At 43.0% G+C, this 16,597-nt stretch overlaps 1 protein-coding gene and 1 pseudogene across 2 annotated transcripts in view; both read left to right on the top strand.

The window, feature by feature from the left end:
- NAV3 (neuron navigator 3) overlaps nucleotides 1–16,597 on the top strand; it is a 1,248,418-nt gene that overhangs the window by 439,547 nt on the left and 792,274 nt on the right. The window lies entirely within an intron of this gene.
- Nucleotides 1,741–2,083, top strand: LOC144816325 (large ribosomal subunit protein eL43 pseudogene; annotated as a pseudogene).

Here is a 16,597-nt window from a genome sequence, read left to right as displayed (position 1 = left end):
CCGCAATAATGTATTTTTTAAGAGTGTAATGTTGCGACATTTTAGTCAAGACTACCCATGCGTGAAGTAAATAATTTGCCAAAGTGGTGGCGCTCATAAAAAGTAAATGCATCAGAGAGTACAACAGTTCGATTCTGGCAGATCATCAAATAGAGCCCTTCAAATCGATGGTGGCTTAAGCTAACCCATAGCCTTAATCTTTGCTTGATGATTAACACAGCTCGTGATTAGAAACACCTTATTTCTTGCAATTTATGCAGATCATAAATGTGTCACAAACGCATAAATACAGAATTCTTCTTCTGCTCCAGGAAATAGCTGTGCTATTTGCACCTAATGGTAAATATAAGTGCAAGACTTTCAAACAATATTATATTCAATGCAACATATAATAAGTTAGTCATAGTTGCAAAAAATATGTTTAGTGACATATTGTATTTTCTTGGGGGAGAGAACCCACTCCAAAAATTAATCACAAACTTTGTCAGGATGAATCACTAAAGTGCCTAAATAAACATATGCATAACCCACTGGTAGCTTGGCACATAGCAGCCAGACTTAATTTTGAGGCAATGTGTAAAGTATTTAAGCAGCATTCAAACAGCAAGAATGTCAAAACAAAACACAAGAAAAATTCCAAACCAATTTTGAAAAGTAGAGAATGTTTTAATAAAAATGACACCAAAATGACAAAAAATCCAATAAGGAAATCCAGAGATAATAATTTTTAAAGATTGAATTAAAAATAGCTCCAAAAAGCATAAAGTACAAATCATGGTTATCTGGTCATGTTAAATCAGGTTAAAGTCAAAAGTTAATGCTGACAGCAATGGATTGAGGGTTGGCTACAGGAAAAGAATCATCCTGGTGAAAAGTTTATCTTTATACTGGGACATTTTATAAATAGGAAAAGTGGTTGTTGAAGAGTTGTGTTTGCGGATAAAGCTGGATATGAAACAACGTTTGTTGACAATAGGGATCCTGGTGGAGTCGTCGATGTAGGCAGGAAAGCTCCATACGGGTGAAGTCTGAAGTCTGTGCAGAGTAACGCCTCAAGATTGATGGCTTGCTGCTCAGTGTCGGACCCAGTAAGCCTTCTTATGTTCACAAATGGAAACGTTTCTGGAAGTCAGATATCCTTCAGCAGGGCAAATCAGCAAGCTGAAGCTAACTTGAGATTTGACGGCTGCAGCTTCGATGGTGATCCTGGTCTTCATTGGTTGCCCAGGCAGAAAGTTGGCAAAAAGTTTCTATGGCTCACTTCTTGCAGTTTGGTGACAGAAGGATTACACTTTAACAGCACCCAATGGTTCAAAACCTGGGTGCACCACTTAGCAGTTAGGACTCAGTCCATCAGAGGCCATGGCAGGTCCAGCTGCAGGAAAAGGGCTGGTGGAAGCTTATTGTGTCCCTGTAGCTCAAACAGGCGGTCAACCAACTGGCCCTTGAAGTCAGTTCAGGAGTCCTGTATTGATGGAAAGGCGAGACAGTCTTCCTTCAGTGTGTTCAGACAATAGGAATGTCCCTCCGATATTTCACAGAGCCAGGAGTGTTCTGAGGAGGTTACAGGGGAAGCCACATTTATGTCTAGTGACTGCCTGTTGGCGGGGGAAACTTCTGGCCTCTCCCTATCCAATGGGTTAAAGTTTCCCAGGGTTACCCTACCCACTCTTGTAACACTTCCTATTTGTTGTACTGTAAACTATCTCACAGTGCTTTCCGCTCAATTCCTGCAGCAAAATGGCCTAGCACATGAAGAAGGTTGGGATTATGGGTAAATATGGTACCCGTTATGGAGCCTCACTCAGAAAAATGGTGAAGAAAATTGAATTCAGTCAACATGCTAAATACACGTGTTCCTTCTGTGGCAAGACCAAGATGAAGAGAAAAGCTGTGGGAATCTGGCATTGTGGTTCCTGTATGAAAATCTTTGCTGGAGGTGCCTGGACGCACAACACCACATCTGCAGTGACTAAGAAATCTGCCATCAAAAGACTTAAGGAATTGAAAGACCAGTAGAAAGTTGCACCACCATCTGCTTGTGTTCATTTCTCACTGTGCTCAATAAATATTTGGAGGATAAAAAAAACAAAAAAAACTTTCTCACAGTGCGCCCCTCTACCTAAATCCAACATGGCAAAGCTTTTCTTCCCATGGCCATAGTTCACTGCACCCACCCAGAAGTGTGGCTGTGATAGTAAGCAGACATTCCCTTATTGTCATTCCAAGCCAGTTCTGGGGCAGCTCCCACTGGGCTGAGAGCTAAGCTGACTAGTAAGATGAAAGGGAGGCAGGCCCTGGTGTGAGCTACATGTGAAAGGGTAGGCATCCTTTGAACCTCAACAAAAGATTCTGCATAGTGCCCCAGACTATCCAGCTCAAGGAAGAAAAACACCTCTCCACATCCAAGTCCTTTGCCACTGCCTGGGAGCAATCCACACCTCACCACAGGAGAGCCATCAGAAGGCAGGTGACACTGGCCTGGCAGAAAGGCCCGGTTTGTGTTAGGTATGAAAATGGCACATTTCTAAAATTGCCATTTTCAAAATAGTAATATAAAATCTGACTTGACCATTAAGTTGGATTTTAAATTGCTTTAAAAATGAGTCCATGGACCATTTTTATAGTTTCTCCCAAACTGAAATGAAACACTTTGTGTTGTTATAGTGTAATCCACATTTTCCTAAGGGAGAGCCAACTTTGCCACAGTGAAAAATGATTTTGAAGAGTCTTCATTGCCAAGACATGGAAAACATTAATTATATGTGTCCTACTTTTTAAATACCATGCACTCTGCCCTAATAGATTTTGGGGTCTACCTTATGGGTGACTTGTGAATGTTAAAATTTAAGGTTTAGGCCTGGTGAATGGTTTATTTTGGCAAATTGAAATGGCAGCTTAAAACTACATACTCAGGATGCAGGGGCAGGCCTGAAGACATATTTTAAAGAGCTACTTAGTTGGTGCCACAATGAGTACTACAACCCTCTGATAGCATTTAATTTACAGGTTTTGGGTACATGTAGTACCATAGAAGAGCGAAGTAGTACTAAACTAAATGTATCGGTCACAAATATGTACATTTTACTATGTTTGAAGAGAGAGCCTAAGCAGTTTACCAATAGTTAGCAGAAGTCCTTTGGCCAACAAAAATGCCGTCAGCAACAGAAGGCAAACCATCTGGGGGAATACCACGCATAAGATGGCAATTTCGAACACACATAGTTTATAATTTTATATAAAATGAAGACCACCTTGTATGCAGTGATGCAACATTGGTAAATAAGGGGCTTCGATATTTTTAGATCTGGATTAGGTCAAGACCTTTTACTTTTTACTAATATTATGTGTATGATATCATTATAGCAGCTATCAGCCAGCCTTCCTTACCCGTTGGTCTGTTATTGTGTCATTCACATTTTTCTTCCACCCACTAACAAATAGATCCTGGAGCAAAGGGTCAGCCCACTTCAGCCATTGGCTAACTTGACTGAGTGATGCCATACTGCCCTTGCAAAAGAAGCCTATTCCCACCCAATGTTCTTACTGTCCTTTACTACTAGGGACTACTATGGCATATTGTGCTTCATGAGACCCCAAAAATATTTTTGTTTTAGCCAGTTTTTGTTTCAGATTGACAAAGGCCAAACACAAAGGATTTGCAAAAACCCATGGCAAAACAAAATGAGCCTTGACGAAGCCAAAATGCCAGCCACCCCCAAACCTATTGGTTCTGCCAATGTATGTATCTCTAAGCATGTGGTGAGCAAAACCACACTTATACATAGATGGCTCAGTGTGACCACTTGGCTGCTAAGGCTTTTCCCCTCCTGTGCTGATTATTTATGATTCCCATTATACATGACGAGTTCACCTTGTCATGAGCACAGCTCCAGTGTGCCTCATGACGAGCTCACCTTGTCATGAGCATGCAAGAGGTTAAAGTGTGCTAAAATTCAGATACTCACTGCATTGTTGACCACTGGAAGGATTTGTTATGCAATAGCCATTGCTTTTAACGTCCCTTAAAAGTCGCCTTTCTGGCTAACGATAGTATTATTTTTACATATATTGCTGCACCAAATGAAGACACTTATGGTAACATACATGCTCCTTATGCAACTGTGACTTCTGTATGAGCCCGGAGTGGACGCTAATTGGTCTAGCAGCAATTTCGGAAATTGTATTTTTTTTGTGTGTTTGCTCACTCGGTGAAGGAAAATGGGACATTGTAGTCTTAGTGGCTTCTATCTTTCAGGACACGATAGAGGTGAATAGGCGGTGGGTTTTTTCTGATGTACTCTTTTGATATATTTGTTTGGGGTGATTGAATCCCTGCAAGAAGAAAATACCTAATTAAGTCCACACAACAACACAGAGTGAACTGTGCTGATGTATTGCTGCCTTTTTGAACTCCATCCTTCAGACTGCATCTCTGACCTCTGCAGTAAGCTTCGTTTCTTTAAACCTTATCTCAAGCGTGTGCACAAAACAAAATAGCTGTGACGAACCAACACCATGAGAGGAAATCTCTGCCGCAAAGTGTCCAGCATTATAGATAAATGATGTGAGTCAGAATCAAACCTAGTGCACTTGCAAGTTCTTTGGAATAGCAAGTTTAGAGTTAACAGAGGTGAGGGAAGAAGCAGGTTGCATCTAGTTCACAGCTTTATTTTTTCTTCAAAAAGGTATAATGTAGTCAAATTCTTCGTGTGATTCAATTGAATGCAGCACAAAATGTCTTCCTTTGAATTCAAGACGTTGTTTTACAGTAGTAATTGAACTAGAATGATGCTGTTTGTGCTTTTCATTATTCACATATTTACCCATGTGAGAGCCATGATTTATTCCCAATGCCCTATTGATATATATTGCTACTGTCAATCGCCAGGGTAACTTCTAGTGCAGTGGTTTCTAACCTTTTGACTTCTGTAAACTACCTCTTAATTATTACTTGAATCCAGGGACTCCGCCTCTGAATCATTTTTGGAATTCAGATACATCTAACTGAGTAACTACAGAAATCCGGGGACCCCGGCTTAAGCAATGTTGATCATTTGAACTTGAAAAAATAAAAAATATGGAAATAAGCATTAATCACAAAAAATGAAATATTGTATTTCATTCTCAAACGAATATAAAAAAGAAAGATTATAATAGATTATCGTAGCAGCAATTAGCGCGGGGACACACTGTCTTATGTGTAACCAGGCGCGTAATAAATGGTTTATTATTATTTTATTATTTATAATTTTAATAGGAAGGTTGCAGCTTTTCTAAAGTTAGTTGAGGCCATCCAGTGTCCATAATATATTCTGTTTGATGCACATGCATTGCGCCCCAAATAAATATAAAGATAACAAATATAATGGCCTTTTTTTTACTTGTCTATTGCCATATGGTGCAGAACAACACATTTCCTTCACTGTTTCTTTCAGACATATAGGAAGCAGTTATGCCTAACACCGCAAAAAATAGAAATACCTTTCCTCCATCAGTTTTCAATTGAAATTGGCTTACTCTTATGAAACACAAATGTACTGTGCAAATAATCCGTAGTATTTCATAAGGTCTGACCTTCAGTGTTAAATTCAAATATCTTTAAAAACAATGTAATAATAAGTAAAAGTAGGAAAACAAATGACAAAAGTGATGTGTGGCATTAAGAGAGTAGGATTGACATTTGAGAAGGGCATAAGCAAGACAGTAGACATATACAACATTTTAGCCCTGAAGAAGTCCCAACAGTTAGGAGTGCAATACTTTGGCTGGATACGACGTGTGCATTATACATTGTTTATAAGAGAACCAAAAAGTAACAAATAAACTAAGTACTTTGAAGAGCAACTTTGTGTGTCTTTGCAGTGGAGTAACACAAAATTATGCTTTCCCCTTGCAGAATGTGATGACAGGCGCCTCAGACTCCCATATCTCGCAGACATTCATTGGCTTTAGGCTGGTTTGGCCCCCCTGCATGGTTAAGAGCCCGACTGTGCTGCAGTGGCCGTCTGCAGTGCGTCCCTGTGTCTTTCAAACAAGTCATATATAGATATTAAATGCTAAATCATGTTGATCCATTTGGATTGAGTGCAATCCAAATAGAATTCAAGCTTGTCGAACTTCAGTTTTTGTGTCATAGATAACTGAATGCAGTGACTTTTTGGTAGTTGGGTCAACCCTAAATGTTAGAAACATAAGGGAGCAAAGGTGATGTATGGGGACATTTTCCCACAGCTGCAGCTTGTGAATTGGCCATTCCCTACCACCCTACCCCTGACTCCTTGCAGTGGTCTAGGATCTTAGGGCATTGATAAAATCTCCTTCCACTGTATGTCAGTCCCTCTGTGACTGAATTTCATCCATGGACATCCCTTCCTTTCTTCCTCTCTTAATACTTCTGTGAGACTGGGGTACAGAATGTGCAGAGCTGCTTTTAAGCTTCATAATTTGATGTTGGTAAAATGTAGTTCTATAAAGCAAAATTTCAAAGAGGTTCGCAGTGGACAATTCCATAATGGCTATGTCCTTAAATCTCAAAAAGCTAGCCTGCAGCCAGAGCAGTGGTGTGAAATAAATCCAAAGGACTTTTGTGTATTTGGCGCCCACAGAGTTCTAGAACGTCATTGTGCACAGAGACATGATCCATACTCTTTCAAGAACCAGGGATTTTTCTTGAAGAGATCACACCACATAACCTTAAGTAAAATAAGAAACATAAGCAGGTGCACAAAAAATACTTATTGGTTCTTTTTATTTGTAAATTTATTTATTGATACCCAATATGTTAAAACTAGGTGTCATGTAGCATATTAAAGCTAAACAAATTCTCTTTTATTTTTACTCAGGGAAATATATATTTAAACCCCTTCGACGCTCATGACGAGCTCAGCTCGTCATGAAGTACACCTCTTGTACGCTCATGAAGAGCTGAGCTCGTCATGAACCGCGGGTTTTTGAATTTTCCAGCGCACAGCGGGAAAATGCTCCGCATCGATGGTGTTAAAGTAGGCAAAACAAATATTAACTGAATATTCTTGCCTGATGTATTGTAGCTGGATTCACTAGTTCAGGACAGCAATTGTTTTCAAACCTTAAATTATGAATCATGTATTATAAATTAACTTAGCTAGAACCGGGCATCTGATGATTTTAGGTAGGCACAAGTCTATGATATTGGATGTGTGTGTTTTTTTCAAAGATAACATTTTATTCAGTTCTGTGTTTTGCATGAACAGGTTTTTTAGAATTGTTTTGATGTATTTTATTTTTTATATTATTGAGTAATAAAATTAATTTATATAAATTATTAAGTAAAAGTTTTGTTGTGTTGATCAATGTTGAATGGGAAACAGATTAAGCTTGGAACATGTGATATGGTGAAAGTAAAATGTCGGCAAGATTTTTTTTGAGGTGTTTACTCACACTATTACCCTTTCTTGTCACTGACTCATATTAATATCCTTTTTTGTGACTGTTTATTGAGTATGCCCTGTATTTTGGTAATGAACGCTTTTCTGCCTATACTTAACATTTAACTAGGCATTCAAGGCATGAATTTGATAGTAACACACACAGATTCTGTCCAAATATTTAAATGAATATATATATATATATATATATATATATGTGCAAAAAATATTGAGAAAAAAATTAAAACATTAATGAGGCAGTATTAGTAATAGATCTTTAATTCTACACATGTTTAAAGTAACACTGTTGGTAGTAATCTTTTAAATATATAGTAATGGCCCATTTCTATTGTTTAAATAGTGTTTCGGCTAATCTGCATCATACTAAATATCATTTTAAGGACACGCCTAGCGCAGCGCACATGCGCTGCTCTAGGTAAAACGACCTTTTGGAATCGCTCAGGAGCGGGGTAGCCAGATAGTCTGACTGCGGACCTGGGGCTGTTGGCCAAGGATTGCTGAGATTAAGATGGCACCCAGCCTCATGTCACGAAGAGTGAGACAAGGATCCACTTCCTGTCACCTAGAACAAGGTGGCATCCCACTTCTCACTACCAGCTTTTATGACGAAGTGCAGCTTAAATTAGCAGTTTGTTGTATTTGATGCAGCAGCGGATTTTGTGAGCTCTTCTCCCCAAAGAGCTCCGAACGGAGGGCGCTATCACCTCTCCTGCACACGCACTACTGTTCCCGCCTCTAAATGTCAGACCCACTCTGCAATAAGAACTGATTAAATACAGACGTCCCGACCCCTCCCTTCTTGCGAACACCATCTTTTATTCTTTTACAGGAGACCCCTTTTAATCGTTACAATTCTTTTCTTCACCTTTCCCACTTTTAGACCTAGCCTCATGTGTGTCGTAGTTTCAATTATTTAGCACTGCCTCAGCCCTTGTTATGTGACTTGTTCCATAAAGGCTTCATATAAACACGGCTGCTCATTGTCCCTCATATATTCTATTATTCTCTTCACCCCTGAATTGTCTTATATCTCTCCCTTCACCTCCAGTCACACAGGTACCACCCCCACCGCCAAAGAGCTCTCATCTCTTCAGCAACCAGCACTCACATCCCCAGCACGCTACTGTGTTTGAAAAGTGAATTTGTAAGGCACTCTTTACCGTAACCAGTCTCTAGGTGCTGATGCAGCGCACTTTAGTCAGCCTTTCGGCAACCACGCCTTAGCATGTTAATTAAATGGTTCATTGAGGAAGGTAGCCTCCAGGTGTGGACTGGTGGGGCAGCCAGCATTTCATTTTGCAATAGGACTGTTGCTTATTCTCTGTCAATCAACAGTAAAGATAATGGCACACATGCACTGGGTATTATGGAACAGCAGGTTCATACATGGAATGTCTTTTTCCCCTATTATCCAGAAGCCGGTAATGTTTTATTTAGCATGCATGTTGTAGACTGAAGCTAGCGTCCATCAGGTAGCTTATTGTTTGAAGCCTATTACGTTTCACAATAGTTATTTTGTTAGTTGTTCCATATAACCTTTCAGTAGATTGACACAGTGGTGTTAAGTCAATTAGATAAAGGGTTAACACTTTGAGTGTGTGCTCCTTCTGTTGACGCCGTCTGTACAGAACTAAGATTAAGTACGCTGTTCTGAATGTGTTAACACTTAAACAACACCTGTAAGTACAGGCAAGGACATCTCTTTAATGATTTCTTATAAGGTCCCAAAGGCGAGACCTATTACCTATGCCAATGCTTGTTTCTTTTACGCGTTCCTCTTCTCTCCCCATGTTCCCTCCTGCTGTCATCTCTAGTCTTCTCTCGAATAAACTTTACTCTTTACCATCTTAGTATTCCTGTCACTGACTTTTGTTCTCTTTCTTTTTTCACTTTTTCACTCTCTCCATTAATTTTTTCTCTCATGCCACTTAAGCCACTGACTGCACTCATCCCTCATCTCTCCTTTACTGTGTCACTTTTACTTTATGTGTCTTTATTGTCTCTTGATAATTGGCAACAATGCTTGATAAGATTTGGTGGACTAAGGCAAAACCTGGCCATGAAGAAACAGAAGGAAGACGCGGGCGATCACTTCTAATATTAGTGTGATGGATACTCTGGCTTGTCTTCAGGATGCTGGTGGTGATCAGGAACACACTGGGGTTTCTGTAGCTCCCCAGTCGCTCTTCACAACTACCACTGAGCAGGTTCCTAGCATGTACAACATTTCATATTGATTCTTATTAAATTTGACATATAATGGCACTCGCACCATTCATGGCAAACATATTGTATTCTTTGCATACTACAAGGCGAATTGGTTCAGCCCCTTTTAGCAATTAAATTGTTTGTTTTAGTAACCTTCAGCCATTAACTTGTGACATTGTCCATTGCATTATAGTTGAGCCTGCAAGAGCATTAGTCTTACCTTATTTTTTTTACTAATTGTTTGAGTCTAATATTCCTCCTATAATGAAATGTATGAGGGTTTTTTTAAAGCGGAAAAGTACACCTTGTCATCACAATTTCAATTATTTGTCTGGCTCATGCATTGTGCAAACAAAGCAATCCATTTGGTTATCTGTATTGACTGCAAAATGCATTGTTATTGCTTTTGTCAGTGCTCAAGTGGGAATGTTAACCCCAATGTATATGACAATGTTTCTTGAGTATGTGGGGCATGTCAGGAGAATGAGATGTTTTCCAAATCTAGCTTTGATGTGCAGCTACTTGAAAGAAGTGGGGTAAACTGGTTGGTGAAATCACTTCTTGATTCGTGTTAGTGGGAAGTTGGGATCATCCTGAGGGGGTGCAGGTGGAGACAGAATATACCATTTCAATTACTCCAATAGACATTCTCTAGATGGTATGTCCATGACGACAGATAAGCAGGGCAGAAAAGACGCAGACTGGGGGACATCATCGTTATTCAAAGGCCTTCTTTGGGTTTCGCCTGCCGAAGGCTGCGCTCTGCGCAGCTCTTCAGCGCAGGTGAAATCCTATGTCGTCAATAAGGACTCCTGGAACGTCCCCCGGCTCTCATTGGCTAGCTCCATAAATGGAGGCTAGCCATTGAGTGCCGGATCTGTCCATCAAGGCTGGACCAGATTCGGGGGCGTTCCGGAGATTTTTTCCTAGGGCGGAGTTACGTTTTTTCCCGTTCCCTCCCCTTTCACAGAAAGTCTGCCCATTCCCGCCCCCTCCGTGTGCCTTTCCGCCCCCCCCTCGCTGTCCTGTGCACGTTTCCCGCCGTCCGTCTCCTCTCCCGCCCCCTCCCGCCGTCCGTGTCCACTCCCGCCCCCTCCCGCCGTCCGTGTCCTCTCCCGCCCCCTCCCGCCGTCCGTGTCCTCTCCCGCCCCCTCCCGCCGTCCGTGTCCTCCGTCCGTGTTTTCTCCCGCCCCCTGTGTCATCCCTTTGCCAATGTTGCCGCCCCGCCTCTCCTTTCTCTCCTCAGACTCGCTCCTCCCTCTCAGATAGTTTCTCCCCCCCTCTCCTGTTCCAGGGGCGGGGCGGCAGCTTTCACTCTTGTTCGCCCCCCACCCCCTCCATTTTCACGTCACGAAACTGGGCTCTGGTGAGAGTGGAGCTGAGCCCCGGGGGCCGGAACGATACTGGCGGAATGAGATCCTGGGAACAAGTGCAGGGTGGAAAGCGGGGCAGCCAAACAACTCGGTCTGCGAACAAGTGCAGCGGAGTGGAGTCTATGCCGTCGGCCAGAATCGCACGGAGTGCTGGTGGACGGGGAGTAGTGTCGTCTCTGATCGGGGACAAGCTCGGAGCAGGGGTCTGGTCGGGGACAAGCACGGAGCAGGGGTCTGGTCGGGGACAAGCACGGAGCAGGGGTAAATCACAGGACCAGCACTCGGACAAAGAACAAGCAGACCTAGAGCCAGGATTCTGAGCAGCCGCCGAGCAAGGAGTGACCCCAGGAGCGGGACTACGCCTTCCGAGCCTCGGGAGCACCGGACACGGCGCGGGCAGGCTGAGGACTGTCCAGCAACTGGTACCGCCTGCAGGACCTGCCCCACCCCTAACAGCAGTGAGGGCGGTCGGGGCCGTTGGGGTTGTGCTCCTAAGAATGTTACTGGTGAGTCTGGCGCGTTTCAACTTTATTCACTATCTGTCAGCAGCCTCGCGTGCCTCCTGGGAGCGGGAAGACACGGGGAAGAACGGCCAGCGCTAGGGCGACATCTCTCACGCTGTGGCGTAGCAAGGAGTGTGGTCCCTTTGACTGCTGTTGATGTAGTAAAATGGAGGTTTGTCGGGGTTGAGCGAGCCCCTCGGGCTTTTGGGCTCCGGTGCCACTGCACCTGCTGCACCCCCTGTTCTCGCAGCGATAGCGGTGGGCTGCACTCAGAGTTTCTCTTGCAATGGCATGAGAGTTCGAGGTGGGCTCGGAGGTAGCGGAGCAGGTGTGTTCAGACAGGGTCTTCCATGGGCAGCAGCTTGGGGCGGGCTGGTGGTTGCAGGGTGCTTCTTAAGTAGTCGAGGTGGAGAGGTATCAACCTATAGACCGCAGGTAACAGGCGGGAGATGCAGGGAACTTCCCTCTTAGTTTTGAGGAGGGGACGTGTTCAGAGGACAGCTGGCATGTATTATTCTTCTCTCAGAGTTTAGTGGAGGACGAGAAGTATACAGGACCTTTCCTGATGGTATAGGGAAGAAAGAGAAGTGTTCAGAGGACTGCACTTTGGAGAGCCGAGTAGATGCAGTGGCTGCTCAAAGATAGCGCAGGATGAGAGCTTTTTATGGTCCTTCTCTGACAGAGACTGGGAGGAGGAGCACGATTCTTCCCATTAATACGGCAGAGAAGGAGCATTGTTTAGGGATCATCACTTATGCTGTGGTAGGGATTCGTGGACCTTATCTACTAGAGGAGGAGAGGGGTTCTCTTAGAGCTGTGGGGTGCAGGGGCTTTCGGGCACAGAGATGGCCGAGGAGAGAGAACGGAGATGGTGAAAGAAAAATGCAGGAGGCTTCTCGGTAGAGATTACGAAAGACACCGCAAAAATTCCGTTTTCGCCTCAGTGAGTCGATACATAGACTTTTCATTTTGAATGTTTTCTCTGCAGATTTTCTTTTATCGTAGTTGCCAAGCCGGTTCCCCCAAACACATTTCCCACGCTGTCACTGTGTTGGGAAGCGCCTCTTGTGTCCCAGGGTGTGGCAGCTGCGCTGCCTCTCCTGTGTACCTCAGTTCTCTTTTCAACAACACTGTTGACAGGCTGTGGGAATGCTTTAAACAGCCCAATAATTATCCCAGTAGGCAGATATTTACGTTCTAATCCCCCCCACCCCCTCAAAAGAATAGGAGCAGAAGGTATTTGGTTCTAAACACTGATTGGATAGGCTCAGGACAACTATGTCAAGAACCACCTCCCAGCGTCGTCACTGTACATGGGGATTGGGAGACTTGTATGACAGATGGAAGGTAGGGTGCCCTCGGTAGAGGAAAGTAATAACATTTTGGGAAAAACAGAGATATTACTGCCTTAGAATAACGCATGACATACCTGCAGGGGCGTCAATAACCCTCCTCCCCTTAGCAGCTTCAGTGGGGGCGGGTGCCACTGGACAGTTCTGATTAACATGAAACATTAAACTATTTGTTTATAGCTCCCATTCCTACAATGAGGGAGAAGCGCTAGCCTCCAAACAGGAGCTTGTAAATAAATATCACTATAGTGTAAGTGGATAGTATAAATGAACTATGGGGCGGAAGAACAAATGAAACAAAGCATGATAAAAATGGAGGTGTGGATGAGGGAAAGATGAACGGATCGAAAAATTGATAGATTGAGGGATGGATGGTGGCAAGATGGCTGCAGATATGGGTGGATGATAAGATAAAGACAGAGGGATGGAGAAGCGAAAAGACGGTGAATGGAAGGGTGGAAAGGACATAAAGATTACGAAAAGAAAATACTGAAAAGGAATGGAGGGCAGTAAGGACGTATCAGAATTCCTTCAAGGGAATGACTACTGGGCTTGCTCATTGCGCTCGTTCACTTAATGCCAATTGCAATGGTTCAATGAGGGGGTAATTTTCATTTTTCAGACTATTCCCATGCCCTCCTGCGTGAGGAAGAGACTTGGTGCCCAACTCGCCTAAACCTCATAGGGAACAACAAGCATTTACAATGCAACGGTTTCGCCTTTGGAAATGTTAAAGCTATTTGCAATGTAAATGACAATGCCAATTATTTATCTGTTTTCAAAACCAACACATAAATACAAATGTTGTCATTTACAATGCCAATAACTCAAACTTTTCCAAAGGCGAAACCGTTGCATTGTAAATGCTTGTTTACCTTGGTTTCAAGGTGTTCGAGAAACATGCAAATAGCTTAATACGTTCTTCATAATCCAAACCATTTTTCTCACTTCAAGAAATCTTGTAAAGTGTAACAAGTAGATGTATACATTCTTTTCTCTGCATTTTCTTTTTGATGTATTGAAAAAAACAGTTTCACAAAAATTCTTAAAGCATCTTAATACTGTGAGAGTAAGATGCAGAAGAAACATTTAGGGCCTTACTACGACTTTAGCATTCTTCCAATAGGACTGCCACCTAGACGGTTCCAGGAAGACCACCAAGGCTGTGGTTAGCCTGTCTCCCGGATTATGAGTTTAATCTAGGGCGATGTGGCGGCGGCTGTGTTATGTTCATAAGAGAGCCTAAACAGTATACCACGAATATATGATGTCAGACCGCAGACAAACATCCCGCATACCATCATACCGCAAATTTGATCCGGCAAGTACTATTAGGCCGCAAATAAAAAGAACGAATACTTTTAAAACTAACTAAACCCTAAAACACTACCTCCAGCATAACCCTACACTATAAAAACACTACAACACTACCCTAAACCCTAAAACACTACCCCCAGCATGACCCTACACTACACAAACACTACAACACTACCCTAAACCCTAAAACACTTCCCCCAGCACGACCCTACACTAAACAACCACAACAACTCTACACTACACTAACACAACTCTACACTACACAATAACTACCCCAGCACAACCCCCACCCCTAAAAAATTAACCCAAACCCCCTTACCTCTCTCGTCATCGTGGTTTTCAAAACGCAAATGCATTTACCATACATGCCTTTACAACGTAATTCGTTGTAAAGGCATGCGTGATAAATGCACATGCGTTTTGAAAAAATGCGGCATGATGGTATGCGAGGTCAATGTCCTTGCTCGTAAATGGTAAGCAGCCTGAAAGTCCGCGGGATAAAAAATGCAGGATAATGGCTGCAAACCGTATACCACTACTGTGAGAGTGCCGGCAGCACATTCCTGCAAGTTGTGGCATGCACCATGTCGTTCATGCCACATCGTGCAGGAACAAGGGTGAAATTCCAAGGAGGCACAACATGTGCCCCCCTGCATGTCTCCCAAAGCCCAGATTCAGCCGGGAGCCCTAATAGTCCTGTGAGAGCAAGATGCAGAAGAAACATTTAGGGCCTTATTACAACTTTGGCATTCTTCCAATAGGACCTCCACCAAGGCGGTTCCAGGAAGACCGCCGAGGCTGTGGTTAGCCTGTCTGCCAGATTATGAGTTTAATCCAGAGCGGTGTGGCTGTGTTGAACTCATAAGAGAGCCTAAACAGCATACTACTGCTCTGAGTGTGCCTGCAGCACATTCCTGCAAGTTGTGGCATGCACCATGTCGTGCATGCCACATCGGGTAGGAACAAGGTTGCAATTTCAAAGGGCACAGCATGTGAATGCACCCCAAGGCCAAGATTTGGCTGTGAGCCCTGTTAGTCCTGTGAGAGCAGGGTGCAGAAGAAACATTTAGGGCCTTATTACGACTTTGGCATTCTTCCAATAGGACCCCCACCAAGGCGGTTCCAGGGAGAACGCCAAGGCTGTTGTTAGCCTGTCTGACAGATTATGAGTTTAATCGAGGGTGGTGTGGCAGCGGTCGTGTTAAGCTCATAAGAGAGATTAAACAGCATACCACTGCTCTGAGAGTGCCTGCAGGATATAATAAAGGGTTCACCCAAATATAGTCACTGGGACCTGGGTAATAACAGTACTGAGAAAGGGGGGTCCCAGCAATGAACAAAACAATTTTGGAACCGTTGAAAATGAATAAAGAAACAATTAATTAACCTACACTGTTATATATTCACAATGTAGGTATGCGTTAATCATACTTAGTTTAGATAAACATTCACAAAATACATAGTGCCCCGGGAAGGGAGGATAGTGCAAGGTGGTGTGGGTATGGGATAGTGACAATAAAAAACAGCCAAATGGCCACACTGTACTGTGTATCGAATTCAAACATAGACAAAAGGGGAAAGACCATAGGTTCAGTACATCATTGAATACAAATCATACTCCACATATCACATTAAATGACTAAATGATGGGGTGAAGCTGATAAACATAAAAGCTGTCGACGTTTCGACCCTCTAGTAGTTGCAGGGGTTAGTTTTAACCTTGCTTCGGGGTCTTCATCAGGACGGGGACTGGGCAGACAACCTATTTAGTAAGCACATAGGATTCGAATTAATTGCAGTAAGGTGCATGAATCGGACTTTTACAAAATAAAGCACACTGTGATGGCGGAAAAGACATACCCTTGGTTGCTCGTCTCAACGTTACAAGTTGGACTGGAGATTAGTTAGTTAGGAAGACTTGCTTCAGGTCCTAAGAATATGAAGGTATAGTTTAGTGGGGAACCTGACATTGGAATAATTCTAGTATTAGCAATTGATAAAAATGCACTTACATATTGAATGATGTAAGGCTGCCCTCGGGTCTGGGAATAGAAGGAAACCAACATGGCATTAATCACAAACGGCTTGTGTAATTGAAAAGGTCGCTAACCCATAACTAGAAAATAAGGCAATGGACTTACAGATATGATGGATTCTCCGTTTGTGGCAAGATTTTCACGACGTCAGGTTGCAACGTCTGGAGAATAAAGATGGGATTTAGTTAAATCAAAAATTAGGATCGTGACTACCAAAGGGGAATACAATAATGTAGGCGCGAGGCTTACGGAAGGTAGACAGGGTCTCCCTGTGCGTAGACTCGCGTTCGTGGTATCTGATGTCGAGATGTAACCGTCTGCAGAAAAGACGGAATGAAATTAGGTCAATTTACGGGGAAAGTAAACCACTGGCAGAAC

The sequence above is a fragment of the Lissotriton helveticus genome, chromosome 1_1 (assembly GCF_964261635.1).
Source record: "Lissotriton helveticus chromosome 1_1, aLisHel1.1, whole genome shotgun sequence".
Taxonomy (NCBI): Eukaryota; Metazoa; Chordata; class Amphibia; order Caudata; family Salamandridae; genus Lissotriton; species Lissotriton helveticus.
Note: the sequence above shows the minus strand (reverse complement) of the source record. Positions and strands in the feature narration are given on the sequence as shown.